Source organism: Centrocercus urophasianus, unplaced genomic scaffold, assembly GCF_019232065.1.
Source record: "Centrocercus urophasianus isolate 14NV4802_14NV808 unplaced genomic scaffold, USGS_Curo_1.0 seq_11, whole genome shotgun sequence".
Taxonomy (NCBI): Eukaryota; Metazoa; Chordata; class Aves; order Galliformes; family Phasianidae; genus Centrocercus; species Centrocercus urophasianus.
The window spans coordinates 37,176,642-37,193,230 of NW_024884253.1; positions in this window are offsets into that span (position 1 = coordinate 37,176,642).

Consider the following 16,589-nt stretch of genomic DNA (forward strand, 5'->3'; position numbering starts at 1 on the left):
ATCTGGCTCAGGGCATGTGCTGTGCATGGCAGTACTGTCCCCAGGCAGCCATAAGCACAAGGTCTGGGACTCTCCAGCATGTCAGTCACCTCCAGGAGGTTGCCAGTACTTCATGCCACACTCCTTGTATCCTGATAAGGTGGAGTGATTCTGCAAATAAAGCACAGTTTGTCCTTGTGCAGGCAAGATAGCATGGAGATAGACGACCTAAGTCTGTGGGAGTTATCTGGAACCTGGGACAGTAGCAGAAACAGGTAACATCAATCCGCATGCAGCTACTGTGCCTCGACTGCATCTAATTCTCTCAGCTCCTTCATTTAGGCATGAACTAGGAACGGGATTTCTAATACGCAACACAATGTTTGGTGTCAGTATGACCCAAATTACGTTGCAGAAACATTCTCTTGCCCCTAACTTTAATGAAAGGATGTGGAGCAGCAGGAAGTAGTGTTCTTAAGTCATAATGTTGAGTCAACTTTAACAAGGAAAGCCAACCACAACCATGGCCAACTGCACAGCCCCAGCATCAGCTCAGAGTGGGGTTTCCCTAAAACACAACTGAATACTAAGTAACTCCCAAATGTGGACTGGCAGCACATGTGCTCCTTCTTTTCTATGCTAGCTCTCCATTGTACTGAAGGTCTTGATTTGGTTGCCACATTCAGCTGAAGGCATCAGAAAAATTCCTCCCGAAGGTAGTGATTTACAGACTAAACGAATAGGCTTTATCTTGCTTAACTGTACTAAGCTCAAACCAGAAGGAAGAAATACTGTCAAAGATACAACACAGAGGAGTTAACTTACTGAAAAATTTCCCATTTTGAACACAGCAATACCCTTTTCAGATGTTACCTCATTAAAGACAGACACAAGTGTGGTATTTGGGGAAGGGGCTTGCAAAGCATGGACAGTCATATTTCCTCTCTAAGATGTCTGGCGGAGATGGTAGACAAACTTTATAAACTTAAGAACCATTACTTGATTCATAAATGCTAAACAATTTTTACTGTCTCTCCTCCCAGTGGCCCTACACACATTCTGCACAAACATCCTCATCTCCTCTTTAAAGTAGAAGTGACAGTTCCAATAATCAACAGGTTGTGCAGTGATTCTAGATTTGTGGTACTGTGTATTGGTATCCTATTTTATGCTATGCTATCATCTTGAAATATGTTTTCAAACCAGTTAAATATGATTTGTTAGCAATTACACCCTTACATTGGGCTAGCATATCCCTTGCTAATTAAAATAGCTTTGTAATACAGCCTTGCCAATTATCTGGAGCCTGTGAGCCCGAAACATCATCAGCTCCACAAGTTTCTTAATTTACACCTACTGAGATAGGATCAGCAGACTTGGGTTTGGTTAAATGAAATTTCTGTTTGGATTACAGACTGACACTGCCTACATATGGGTGTACACATCAGGACAAATAGACACCACAGGTGGCCACTATTCACATGAAAAACATTACAGAAGGTTGCCTGGATAACAGAAAATAGATGAAGGTATACAAAATAAGCATTTACTCTTACTGTATTTCAAATAATACAAAATGAATTTTGCCAGATTCAGATTTAACATAAGCATTATAAAGCTTTTTTAAAGATATGGTATTATAATGAAGTATGTATGTCCATGTGAGAATTGTTACACATGCACCAAAGCTTTCAAAACTGACTGGCAATTTTTAGGTTAGTTGTATCAATTTAGTGCTTTACTTTCAAGAGACCAAGCATTTATTTTTGAGAAGAACTAATCAAAATCATTTCCCCACACTTATGATATAAATGCAGCTGAGAATACTTTAAAATGAATAGAAATTTTACCTCCTATTTCCTTCTTAATAAGCTTTAATTAGAAGGTTAGTTTTCAGTGAAGCTTTCTAGCACAAGATCTGCTATTTGCAGATTATATTTTTTTTTAATAATAACTTCCAGAAAATAGTATAGTGATATTGAAAAAAAGGAAAAAAAGAAGAAATAAGGCAAAAAAAATTTTTTGTTTTGCTTTTAAATGGAGTCAGATATTGCAAAGTCCTGTTTCTAACTAAAGTAATCCTCATTACATAAATCTTTGCATATTTCTGCCAAGGTATCTGTGATAAAAAGAGCTGAGCTAATTCAATCTGAAATATTTAAGTTACACTTAAGGAAGTGTACTTTTGATTTGCACTGTCTCCAACTTCAGTATTCAATTGATTCAATTTCAATTGGTCATGCCAAATACTTGATTACATTATTAGTTTTCTAGTATGAATCAATTTCCCTGTTTGATTCAGGGACTTGCTCACTACTGCAATTTAAGTGAAATTAGCAACCAGGGACATAACACGGTAATCTGATGCCATGAAGTGTTCAAATAAAAAATTACAGAGCTTTTAGTAGTGGAAACAACAAGTAAATCTTGAGGCAAGCTAATTACATTTTCTTCTATTTTTTCACCAGTTAAAATCTTCCCTCCTTGTCTCAGGTGCACACCTTATTATCAGGTGTGTGTGTGCTTTTAGGATTAGTTGTGCTCAAGGTAATACCATCACCTTCAGGAGACAGGAGGAGTTTGCACAGCCCAAGTACAGTTTTCCCACCTTCCTTTTCTCATTCTTTCCCATCTCTCCTCACAAAATCGTACACAGCCATTTGATTTTCAATGATTGCTGCCTGCACGTTCACCTACGGCTATAATTATACCTTATAGTAGAGTTTACAAGGCAAGGTGAGCATCTCCTGTTGTGACATATAATAAACTGAATAAAATACAGTAAGTGACCTCAGTTTCTCAACCTATTCACCAAGCATGACTATAAAAAAATTCACAGACACATGGCACTGCAGAGTAAAGAAAAACATCCTAGATGGGCAGTTAACAGCAGTGGACTAGAACCATCGTATTTACCCACGTAACTCACAATTTTAATTTTATTTTTTTATATATATATAAAGAACTGTTACTGCAGTGATGGTACAACGACAAGGACCTCTTCCATTCAACATCTTGCATTTTACTAATAAGGTAACTCTACAAAAGACTGAAAACACACAGATGTAAGAAGCAATTCCTCTAACAGGAACTAAATAGCAGAAAACAATAATCCAATACATTTTCCACAGAAAAAAGAGATGCTTTTTTTTTAAATGGTTTTTATACACATAAATACACACTCCTTATCACCATAATGCAGAGAAAACTCTTGAGACACTTTGTTTTGCTCTTTTAATGATTCTATATGTCATTCCTCCTCTTCACTAAGTGTGAACTGAGTATTATTTCTCTTTCACTTAAATCTCTAACCTTCATTAACACTCATATTTCAGTCATCTGTTACAGCTGGTCTCTTAACCACAAGTGAGGTACTCTTATATTGTGTATCTACAGTATCTGGAGCCATTGCCTTGTTACAGAATCACAACGCAGACAACAGTTTTCAAACCATCAGTTATATTATATATATGAAATGTAAAAGCCAAGCCAATGTTTTTTGGACAACTTCTCAGTTGCTGTACTTGCTCAGTGGTTGTACAAGATGATCTTAATGGTCTTTTCCAACCTTAAAGATCCTGTGACTAAAACTAAATCTTTGCTTTGAACAAATTGCCACTCTAAATTAGCAAAAAAGATTGTGCAGTAAATGAGTTTAGTTTTCTAACTACACATGATAGAGATGGGTGAATTTAGGCAAGTCTTGAGGACAAAGTGCAATCCTGAATGCATGAGTCTTCAAATTAATTAAAATATTAGTATCAAAATATTAATAATAATGAAAATGCTATTTTAACATGGAGTAACAGAAAGTATGCTACAGGATGAGAAGACAGTGATTAAACATCACATGGCTATCTTCGTGAAATACTATAGGAGCAATTTATCAAACTGATTTCCACCAAATTATCCATCATCACAATAACCACACAGCTCCTTCTCTACCACTAGCAAGGGCAGGTGCCTGCTCCTGTACAGGTGTTCTTGGGAAGATGAAGAGTATCTGAGACTAACAATGGCTGCTGGTGAACGAACAGCATGGAACAGCATCAGGTCAGAGTCAGGTTGGGTGTTAGGGAAAGGTTCTTCACCAGAGAGAGGCTGGGATCTGGAACAGGCTCCTCAGGGCAGTGGTCACGGTCCTAAACTGCCAGAGTTCAAGGAGTGTTTGGACAACACTTTGTCACATGGATTGATTTTGGTGTGGTCTTGTGTGGATGCTCCTTATTGGTCTGTAACAACTTGGGATATTTTGTGATGTGATGAAATGTGGAAGATGGCTGAGAGAGATGAGGACCTGGGATTAATTCTAGAGGAAATGAAAGGAAAGGATGTGGAGTTGTCTGATGTACAGCTGAGTAAGAAGAATATCTGCAAAGACGAAGGACAGGAGCTCCCTGCGGGAATTTAGGTATCGTGCCAAGTTCCATTATTTTCATGTATAGTCTCTTGCTAACTGTGCCCTCACTGCTGGATCCAGCATGGGAAATACATGTAACAGAAATGGAGCAGCTCTACATTTTGTGCCTGCACAAAATTCTGAACACAGAATCACAGAATCACACAGAATGGCCAGGGTTGGAAGGGACCTCAAGGATCATGAATCTCCAACCCACTGCCACATGCAGGGCCACCAACCTCCACATTTAATTCTAAACCAATCACAATGATGACAATCTTGAAACAGTATTTAGTCACACAACATTTCATATTGCAAAAGCAAATGCTTACATGATGATACAATTCTATTTGCATTGAAAAAAAAGCTAATAAAGTACTTATTATCTTTACTTCTATCAGAGGGAAATAAATTGAGATAATTCATTTTTCTTTTGGCCAAGCAGAACATCTGATCACTATCTTTTCTTTAAGGCTTTATATTTTGAAACCTCTGTCCCCACCTTTATTTCTCTCTCTTCACATGTTGTGTGAAAATACACAAGACTCACCTGAGGTATCCCATCTATTTTGAATAGCAAAATTGTCAACTTGGGTGTCACACATGTTCTTCTTCATGTGTGTCAATACGACCTTCATTCAGTTTCACAGCAGCTTTCCTGACCCAGATCATTCAGAGTATGAAGAGAAAATTAAGAGATGTAGCTACTGTATTTTATTTCACATTGAAGGGAACCAGCCTGGCAACTTCAGTCTGTTGTGGCATTCCAACTGAGGTATAACTCCGCACTGAGGAAGAGCAGCTGTTCAAAGTGGTCTACATCATTTATAACCCATAGTATTGTTAGAAAAGTGACGTGGTTCACACACTAGTATCACTTCAAGTCTATTCCCTTACTCATTTATTTTTACCAGTTATTATTTTCTTTATATTTGTTACTTTATTAAACTGTGTTTGTAGGTTTTTGTTTGTTTGTTTGTTTTAAGCAGAAATTCAACTTGTTGCTCTCAGGCTCTTTCTCCAAATTACCAGGGCCATTTTTATTTCTAATGTTATCCTTATAGTTCTTTCAGCCCTTATCACATGGATAAAATTCATTAAATAAGTCAATACATAAATTCAATTCATTGCTCAAACTACAACATAGAGACACATATAGACCACATCAGGATCACATCTAAAGCAACTTATATATATATATATGTATAAAATTACAGGTAAGAATAGTTATTAAATTGAGATCACAATTCTTTAATTTAAGAGACAGTAACATATAACATCAGAAGTTCTGCTATCATCTAGTTTTACCTATTGTTTCACTCTAAAAGGACCAACCACTTACTCTGCTAACAAAGGAAATCAGATCAGTTTAACAAAAGTAAGTCTTGGATATGATATTTAGAAAATCTGAGATAACTAATTCTCTTTAAAATCTCACTATACCCATCACTATAAAGCTATTGATTTTAATGCCTAATACAGACAACAGCCAATTACATTCCCTTCTGCCTCACCTTTTCCCTCAATTATTTTTTGTATTTCCACGCTGTCATTTTTTTGTATTAGCAATATTTTACCAAATAAAAAGCTATATATATAAAGAACCTATAAATACAGCAGGGTCTCAGAAGACAGTGTTCTTGCTCTTACTAGAAGAAGAGGGAAAACTTGTTTGGCAAATGCACTTTCCAAGCTTTGACAATCAAAGTTAAAACTGACACTGTTTGCCTTCCTGCTATCAAGGATAACAGAGGTAGACTCTGGAAATGAGTTTGTTTCTCTCACATTAGAGTGAATCATGAGAACTCCTGGAGGTTACAGATACTGGAAAATATCTGTAATTCCTGTATGCTACTGTAGTTCTATTTTAGGTAGTATGAAAAGTCAAGTTAATGTGGTTTGTTTATAGGAGGCATCACAACACCTTCATTGTTATTCATCACTTGGCACAGAGGGAAGCTTGGAGTATTTCCAGACAGTTCTCAGGCCAGAGTAATTTCAGATAACACTTGAGACAGCTGAAGAAGCAGCAGTAGCAGGAGGGATTTATCTAGCTCAGACACCGAGATTCACACCGCTCGAGAACACTTCAGATCCATGATAAATTGAACTCCAAAAGGAACTACCTATACTGTATGAGCAAGTACATATTCCAACAAAGATCCTTTTGCTGTTTCATAAGGCCGCAGGTTTTCAGTACAACTTGTGTCACATCTGCCATTGATGTACCACATCAAATGGTACATTGCAAATGACATTAGACTCTTAAGTTTAGGCAAGCATGGAATTGTTTGGGTAATGCAATGATTTGAGGAAGAATACATTGGAAACCTTGAGAGAAGCTCAGAAGCTGCAAATGAGAACACAGTACACAGGAAAGTCTACAAGCTTTTCAAAATCTCAGAGACACGCTAGGGCCTTATTGCTGATGTAAATTCAAAGACAAAGGTAACTTTCCTGGCACCCCGTTATAAAATGTTTGAAACACTGTTTACCAATGGACCAATGTTTACGACATTTGGTCCTTTTCTCTAAACCATGAACAAAAATAGTATTGTAAGATTCTGAAGAAAGAAGCATCTAAAAAGATTAGTACATACCACAGTATGTGTTTGCCTACAAAGTCAGTTTGTCAAGCTTCTCTCCATGGAACAGCAACACAATTTTACACATGGAAAGATCCCTTTCAGATCTCTAACCTCTGTAAAATACAAGAATATTAAAACTGACAGAAGTGACTGGCTTAAAAGCCTCCCTAATAACTTTCTGAAAAAGCATTTATTGTGGTTGTAGATCATCAGCAACATCCAGTTTCCAACAACATCAACAACAAAAAAAAGAATTGCCACTAATGGCAGCACCACTATGACACAAACAATAATCTTACTATTGAAAAAAAGATTGATCATTGAAAACCAATATGAAAGGCAGATTGTTTGTAACTCACAACAACTGGCAATATTTTCTGAAGGTGTTGGATAGCGGAGTGAGCAATGGAGGAAATGGAGCAGTGAAGGCAACAGTTCTTCATCAAGAAAGAGGAAAAAGTACGGTTGCCAAGTTGCTCATCAGGAGAAGTTGGAAGCAGCATAGGTTACACAGCAGGAGTCTAGAAAATTTCTTATATCCCATTTAAGGGAAAATTCTCATTTTATATGCACCTTCCTGCACCGCCAGCCCTTAAATGAGCACACTGCATGCACCTGAGTTCTCCTGGGTAGGCCCTGCCTTCCCACCAGGTGCTCAATCACTGTTTCAAGCTGAGACTTAACATCTTCACTACAGAATCATAGAATTGCACAGACTGCTAAACCTTAAAGATCATCAAGTCCAACCACAACCTACCCATTCTATCCTAACTCCAACAACCCTCTGCTAAATCATCTCTGTGAGCACCACATCCAAACGGTTTTTAAACATCTCCAGAGACTCAGTGCAGCCAATATTTTTTTTTCTTATGTAAAGCAGTAATATTGCAATGTTGCATAGAGTAAATCCAAACTAAAATACAATAAACAAATTGATTCTGAGTTAGGAAGAGCAGTTAGATGTAAAACATGCTCCCCTTCTGAAGTTTGGGATTGATATAGTTATTTCTGTAATACTGGGGTTACACGCACACAAGTTTTATGAAGGCCATTTGGGAACTTTAAAATGAAAATTCACGTCCAAGGATGTGTGTTGTAGCCACAGACCATTGTACAAATAGAGGAAACAGAGCAAATACATCAAGGCTGTCAGGCAACTGAACAAGTTTGAACATGTCATGCTGTTACTGCAGCAGGCAGCTTCACTACAGCAGTAAGCTCCTATTGAGTGAATTGTTAGTAGGGCATCTATTTTGACAGCAATAGGTACTCATTCCAAATTAGCCTGGCTATACCAAGCACTTCTAGGAGGAGAGGCTGAGGGAGCTGAGACTGACAGAAGGAGGTCCCATTAATGTATATAAAAAGGGAAATGCAAAGAGGACAAAACCAGGCTCTGTTCAATGGTGCCCAGTGCCAGGACAAGAGGCTATGGGCACAAACTGGAACTCAAGAGGTACCCTCTGAACACCAGGCAGCATTTCTGTGCTGTTGCAGGTGACTGAGCACTGGCACAAGTTGGCCAGAAAAGTCACAGAATATCCCAAGCTGGAAGAGACCCATAAGGACCATTATGTGCAACTCCTGGCTTCCAGCAGCCATACATTTTCTACCTAACCTCTAGAAGAACTCTGTTCAACATTTTGGAATTGCCTATTTCCTGTGCTCTTAGGAGGCTGCACTTAACAGTAACCAGTACTGATGGACACCAATGCCTTCAAAACCAGTTTTCTGGGGACCCTACTAAGTAAGCTTCCTGAGCAGCCTGAAATCTGTTCCCTCCAAGGCTGAAGTTTTGGTGGTAGCATTCCTTCTATACCCAGAGGCTGTGGAGTCTCCTCCTTGAAGATCTTCAGCAACCACCTAGACACAGACCTGTGCCCCCTGATCTGTATTGTCCTCACTGGACTGGGAGTTGGGCCTTGAACTAGCAGACTCATCCAACCCCAACCGTGCTGTGATTCTGAAAATCCAGATAGCTCATCCTGACTGGCAGGAGCACTGAAGTTGTTAGGAATGAAAGCATATTCATGTCCAGTTCATCCTTAAGAACTCATAGGCCCCTATCAAAAGAAATAACATGGTGTCACATCAGATTGCTTACATTCTGCTAACACTAGATTTATTTAGCAAAACAAGAAAGTGATCTGCTCTCTGCTTCTAAGCACAGACTACACGCAGTGCAATATTTCATTGATTACAGAGGGAGGTGCTGCAAAAACCCAAGCCTTGAGTAGTACTGAGCTGCTTTTCTCTGACTTCTTAGACAACATTGACGCATTGGAGGCTACCTCTCAGGCGCCACCTGGAGTTTCAGGCACTTGCACAACCACAGCTACCACGAGAAGCTCTCGGAGCTGACAAAAACTCAGACAAGTTGCTCCACCTACAGTTCTATTGACACTGTTGTCAGAGCAAAACCGGATTAAAGTCTATAAACGCATATATTTTGCCTTGAATCAGTGTTATTGGCTTTGACACCATGAAAAACATTTGTGGTACTACAATATCAGATTTGTCACTCAAGTTAAAGCCCTGACACAGGATTTTCTAATTGAACATTTTCTTTGCTGTGATTTAGCAGTGGTGCCCAGAGCTTGATGTACTTACTTGATGCAAATTTTTGTTCAGATCCTTTATTTTCCATCATGTCAAGGCTCTCAAATTTCTAGAGGAATCGTTTCAATGAGTGACAGGTTGCTTGGAGAATTGTCTGTCCTGAAAATCAATTTAAATTTATAAAGATGAAGTGTGAGGTTTGAAAGACAAAGCCTATTTCTTTATATCTTCCTACCAGAATAGACTACAAATGATTATATAAGCTTCCTTACATAAATATGTTAAACCACTGAGTACAACTAACTCATCTGGACTGAGGCTGCTCAAAATAAATGGTTTAAGTGTTGTAAGTGGTTATTTTTAGGTTATTTTTGCACAGATTAAACATACCTGTCTCAGAGAATCCTTGTATCTTCTTCCCCTAAAATACTGCTCTGACCTATTCAGAAATGGTAGATCTACTCTTATTTTTGCCTTTTCATGCAAGTTTCTCAGTCTGCTTTCAAAGAATACTTGCAGCAGAATACGATAGGAAATTCTGGTTGAATCTTGAGATGGCAACACTTTCATCTTAACAAATGCTAGCTTATTTCCTATGTGTTAAATAGTTCTCTACAGATTTAACCAACTGAGTACTCCATTCATCAAGAAAAGGTGTTGATAACAAACAGGTGTTGTATTCCAACTCAATGGTGAATTAAATCTGTTCCTCTTAAAGCAAGCCCAGCACATTTTGAATCAAAATTCTTAGAATAATATTGGTGATTTTGTAACACTACGCTTTCTGACATCATATTCAAAAGTATGAAACATTGATACATTGCATTAATCTGATACCAGAGCTGCTTTCTATTTCTCAAAGAAAACATCTGAGAATTTCACTGTTGATTTTATACAAGTAAAGTGGATGTACATAGATATTTTGATAAAATATGCATGGAATCATAGAGTCACACACAGTAACTGACAAAAGTGATACCTTTCGAAGCATGAAAAAGATTACATAGCTATACTGTGTCTTAGAGTCTTGTCCCATCAGTAATACCATTCTGTGCATTTGAAACTGGAATTTGTATTGTATCAATCAGTTTTGATACTGTTTCTTCCAGCATCCTTCTGCACAAAATGCCCATCAGCTGGACAAATATATATACATATATATATATATACATATATATATAGTGGAATGGGTGAACTCTTTGCTGACAGGTTGGGCTCAAAGAGTTATAGGGGTTACAATGGCTGGTGTTCAGGCACTGGTGGGGTTCCATAGGGCTCCATTTTAGAGTCAGTTCTCTTCAGTGTTTTCATTAATGACTTGGATACAGGGCTTGAAGATTTACTAAATTGGTTTGTGGACAGTTCTAATTTAGGAGGAACTTTTGACTCCCTTGAGGATAGAGAGGCCTTGCATAGAGATCTTGACTAATTGGAAAGCCCAGCAATCACCATTTGCATGAAGTTTAAGGAGAGAAAGTGCTGGACTCTGCACATGGGATGGGCCAGCTACAGATATACGTACAGGCTGAAGGATGAGATGCTGGGGATCAGCCCCACAAGCAAGGATGTGGGGGTTCTGGTTGACAGCAATTTGAACACTAGTCAACAGAATGCCCTGGTAGCTAAAGAGATCGATTGTGACCTTGAATTGCACCAGGCCCAGCACTGCCACTGGGTGAGGGAAGGGATTGACCACACTGCACTGCTCACCTCAAGCACTGAGTATGGTTTGGGCACCACAATATAAGAAGGGCATAAAACTGTTAGAGAATGTCTGAAGGAGAGCTACAGAGATGGTGAAGGGTCTAGAAGGCAAGATGTGTGAGAAGCAGCTGAGGTCCCTGGGTTTGCTCAGCCCAGAGCAGAGGAACTGAGGGGGGGGCTGATGGCAACTGCAGCTCCTCATGGAGAGCAGAGAGGCAGCTCTGAGCTCTGCTCTGTGTCACAGCGACAGGGCCTGAGGGAACGGCATGGAGGTGCGTCAGGGAAGGGGCAGCTGGGGTTAGGGAAAGGGTCTGCACCAGAGGATGGTGGGCATGGAACAGGCTGCCCAGGGCAGGGGGTATGGCCCTGAGCTGCTGGAGTTCAATGAGCATTTGGGCAGTATTCTCAGATGTAGGGTTTGATTTGGGGTAGTTGTGTGGAGTCAAGAGTTGGACTTGGTGATCCTTATGGAGATATTGCAACTATGAATATTCTATGGTTCTATGAATTCACAGTTATGGGTTCATCCTTCCAGTTAATTTGGACACAATTTTTACCCATAAAAAATATTCTTTATCTCTGTTGAACAGGGAAGAAAATTTTGTTTTAAACAGGATGTGTGCAGGATAAATTATGCTCCTAAACTGTAACAAGAAGCTTTAAAGTAAATCAGACACTGCAGTGTAACTCCACAATGCCTTGGAAGGAACCCAAGATTGCTGGTACCTAAATATATTCTCTGTGGGTAAATGGAGCTGCCACCCTCTATGCGAACAATAACTATATTCCCCTGATAACTCTGTAGAATGCCCCATGAAACAAGCTTTCTCTCTGATAAGGAAAAAGATGGAAATTTATTTCCTCGGAATCATCACTTATTAAATACACAGAACACGGTGAAATCCCACTTCAAACAGCTACATGATGAAATTTGATTTTAATGAATGTTGTTTCCAAAACCTACTTCAGCATTTGTCAGTGATTGATCATGATTGCTCATGACTGATCTGTTTCATTTATGTCAGGTGATACGGCATAACCTTTGTGGTTCAGTTTCTTTTTTTGTTTTTATTTTCAGCCTTAGCCAATATTCTAAGAGTTGTGGCACTTTCAAATGGAAATGACAGGTAGAGTAAAATGCATTAATGCTTTAATTATGTCTAAGGCAGACACCTTAAAACTGCACTTAACCTCAAAAAAAATCAATGTTACAATGTACTAATTGTTTTCCAGACAGAAAGCCTTCCATGAGCAGTAAAACATCCCAGAGAAATCCCCTGTTTCTACACAATCATGCACTCATTTAACTAAATATATTTTTAAATCATTGGAGTAAGTCAGGGCTTATTCATAAATTTCCCTGACAAGAAGAATAAATTAATCATCATTTAGGACTATGCTGACTAAGTTAAACTGGCTTTATTCCACTACTAGCCTAGGTTTATCTACTTCATACTTTACCTGGATTTAAAATGTATCTATCAGTTCTGATTAGTAATCATTCAGCATACAACCATTAGCATTTTGGTTGCTAAAACACTTCTTGCATTTCCCTTATCTAAATATCCATATTCATTTAAGAATGGCTAAGCTTTTCAATAGGTAAATCAATAGTTTAAAGAATGTTTGCAAAAGGAACAATATCAATTTTGCTATATTAATATGTAAACAAAACAATGTGGCCTCTATAAAAATAAAATAGGTAATAAAAATCAAATAAAATTATTACATATATATAATTAGAGCATTTAAGAGCATCCATATCCAGATTTCCCATTTACTGGACTGGACTGAAGATACAGTGGCTTGAAAAGAGGATGACCCTTCTTTTATCATGACAGAAGAAATCATAATCTCTTTAAAAATTCCAGAAATGTGCTCTGATGACCTGAGTTCCTTGGGACAGTTGGAACCACCAGACACTGGCACGTACAATACACATAGGTGCATGCCCTCATGTGCAGCAGGACCATAAGGAGTATAGTGGAGGACTCATGCTCTGGTCTGCGCCTCCCACAGTATTCCTGTTGGTTCTGCAGGTGCAAGCCCCAGCCACACACAGCAGCTGAGCACCCAGGCTGTACAAGGGAAGCTCTTCACCATGCTCAGTGTATCCTGTGAACAAGACATACTGGATTATCCCTATGTAGGATTTTTTGAAAAATACCCATGTTATTGGGTATTTTTACTGCTTGAAGCAGTACAAAAGCTAAATTACATTACATTCCTAAATCAGTGCCCTCGGAAATCTCTCAGAAATAGTCCAATGCACAAGTATAATACTCAGCTGATGCTGAACACGATACAGACGCAGATGTCCTCAGACCTTCCAGTTCAAGAACACAATGTCAGTTGTCTTTATCCTCAGTAACGTATTTGGACCACAAATTTTCCATCTCAAACAGCTGGCTATAGAAGAGTACAGGAGAGTCCAATAACACTATACACTTTTGAAAATAAAATTGTTCTTTCAAAGAAATTAAACTGAACCTAAAAACATTTTGCTGTACAATTTAATATTCAGTCCAGGGTAGGCATCAGCTCAGTGTCAAAGATGTGATTTGCATTGCCCTCTGTGAAAATCCAGAATGGAATCTATAAAAACCAAAACATGTGACAAGGAACACTGGGGCATGAGATGTGAAGCAGGAAAGCAAGAGAAGAAGCTCATAATGAAACTACCATCCAGCACAGCAAAAGAACAGAAGAGATGAAGGGATGTCATGCATTAGAAGGAGGGCATAGATGGGGCAGGAAGAGAATCAGGATTACACTAAGGAGAAGAGATGCAATTACAGAAAGGGGACAGCATATGAACAGATTTCAGACAAAGGAAAAAATCTTGGACTCTGGAGAAGTGACTAAAGGAACTGGGGCTGTTTATTCTGGGAAAAAGGAGGCCGAGGGAAGACCTTATTGCTCTCTTCAAATTTCTGAAAGTGATTGCAGCCAGAGCCAGGTTGGTCTCTTCGCACTGGTGATGGGTGACATGATGAGAGGAAATGGCCTCATCGCACCAGGGGAGGTTTAGATTGGATATTAGGAAAAACTTCTCTACAGAAAGGGTTGTTAAGCACTGGAGTAGGCTCTCCAGGGAGGTGGTTGAGTCATCATCCCTGGATGTGTTTAAAAACTGTTTGGGTGTGGTGCTCAGGGACATGATTTAGCAGAGGGTTGTTAGTTAGGGTAGTATGGTTAGGTTGTGGTTGGACTCTACGATCTTTAAGGTCTTTTCCAACCTGAGCAATTCTATGATTCTATGAATAGAAAAAAAGATGTACAAACTCAGTAGGAATGTTAGAGATATTACACAAAAGGAAGAAAGCAAATTTGCACAACAGGACTATCATCTAGGCAAAGAACATAGTAGAAGGAAACTATAGCAAAAGCAAAGATGCTGAAGTAACAGCTTCATTATGTAAACGGTAATCAAGCCAATTACTCCACATCCCCAGCTGTCCTCAACTTTTAACTCAAAAACCCACTGACAATGTTTGTTTCTTAATCTTCACCTTGTCTCAGGCCAAACACAGGCTCTTATAACAGGATGGGATACATGCTGTGTTTGATGAGGCATTCCTCAGTTTCTGCTTCAATTAATGCAAGTGGTGAACAAAGGTCTAGGAAAAAGGCAAACAGCAAATGAAAAAGGAACCAGCACCAGAAGGTCAAAGGAGGCAGAAAAACAGTCACATCAAGGTTAAGGCGATTTAATGATACTTTGGAGAACTACATTTTGTGTTTGCTACAATTAAAGGTCTACATAATTACAGCAACTGCAAATGAGCTTTTTCAATTTCACAGACACACAAAGTTCTGAAAACCCAACTCCACTGGAGTGGACAGAACCAGGATTTCCTCCGAACTACATAAAATGACTTCTCCAAAGTACAACACACTTTGCTCAAGTATGCAGTTACAAGATTATTTGAAAATAATTCAGCTGATCTTTTGTATGTGTGACAGGTGTTCAGCAAATGGCCATTATAATAGACCAAAGTTACCATAAGTTTTACAAAGCTAAGCATGGATTACATAATCGGAGTCTTGGCTGGATTTCTTCAATGACAATTCAGCAAACTAAGAATCTAGTGCAAAATAAAGTATTTCTAGCTAAAATTACTTATTATAGATGTCAGCGATACCACTTTTCAAGCATCACTTATGAATTAATGTCTCTGACATTCTAGTCAGTCAACACCAGTTGGCCCTGGCCAACATCTTCCCATGGGAAGCATCACCAAAAGCATCATGGATGCTTTCTGCATAAGCACAGTTATAGTGAGACAGGGGTGTAGCTCCATTCTTAACGATGGCAAAAAACCTCACAGGGGCATAACAAATGAACAGTGAAGCAGCACCTGCCTCAATGGGTAATGGATGTGAGCAGTTGGGTGAGAGCAACTGAGATGAGCATGTGGGCATTCCATCACCCTACCAGAGGAAAACTGAAGCCTAACAGACAGAACCTTCATTGACTCAGGGGTAGGTGATAGAAAGTGAGAGCACATGAAAATGCAGCACAGATGTCATTTATGACATTAACTGTTGCAAACAGTTGGCAGGAAACGCTATGTAAAGCAAAATCACCTTTGAGTCTGCAGGTATCTACATTCAACAAGTTCCCTTAAAAGCAGCATCTCAAATTTACCTGGATCCTTCTGTCACAGATGACAGCTCAGGGCAGGATATTTCCCCCAGTGCATTTAATGACAATCATAAATTCCAACTAGCAATTAGAAAATGGAAATCAAATCAACATAAAATCTCAACTCAGCATGTTCACATAATGTCTGACTTGAGGAGACACGTTGGCACAGCTCCATCCACACAGCGCTGGAACAGGAACGCAGCTACATCAGAGACGAACGTCTTCAGTGAAACTGTTACGGCAATGTAGCATGACACGGCACCGGCAATTCCCTCACTCCACCTCAAGACATGACAGCTTTTGTTGCCGCTGGTCTCCCTACAGGACCGTAGGACCAAACAAAATGACAGAAAGAGCTGTACAGCCATTTATTATCCTGAAGTATAAAAAAAACTATAAATAGAGTACAGGTAAAATCAGCTGAGGAAACCGTGCAGACAGTAACAGCACCAATGCAGCAGGGAAGATGCTAATTTCGGGTATGGATGACAACTGAAGTGCAGCCGCACAGGCATGTCAGTGCAAGATCACCTGGAAACAAGGCTGTTCGCTTACGGCACTTCCAACCCCGACGAGCTGGTCGAAAACGTCCCGAGAAGAGTCCAATAAATTACATAAACAGGAGCGAGGCGTTTCGGGGCCGCCGCAGCTCTCAGCCGTCGGCGTAGCCGCAGTAGTAGACGGCGCTGCTAGCGTCCGACACCACGGC